This window comes from Penaeus vannamei, chromosome 28, assembly GCF_042767895.1.
Source record: "Penaeus vannamei isolate JL-2024 chromosome 28, ASM4276789v1, whole genome shotgun sequence".
NCBI classification, from domain to species: Eukaryota; Metazoa; Arthropoda; class Malacostraca; order Decapoda; family Penaeidae; genus Penaeus; species Penaeus vannamei.
The window spans coordinates 7109032-7109406 of NC_091576.1; positions in this window are offsets into that span (position 1 = coordinate 7109032).

Consider the following 375-nt stretch of genomic DNA (forward strand, 5'->3'; position numbering starts at 1 on the left):
CATGGATAGAGATAGATAGAGCGAGAGAGTTAAAAAAACAAATAGACAGAGAGACATATAGACAGACACACAGCCAGAAAAATGTTGCATATACTGCACAACTGTGTGTATAACATACATAATCTCATTTCATATTCGGTATAAATAATACAGAATATTTACCACCTGCATCTAATCTAAATTTAATTCACATAATTCCTATGAACCCGAACAAAACACATTTCGCAGTTCCATGCCTTCAAATGACTCTTATTAAACAAAGGAAAAAGAAAATGTTTATCTGCACAGCTTCCTTTTCATGCAGCGGCGATAAGAGTCCAGATTCTGCCATGCACAGCTGAGCGTGGAGTGAGTCGCCATGGAGGAACACAAAGC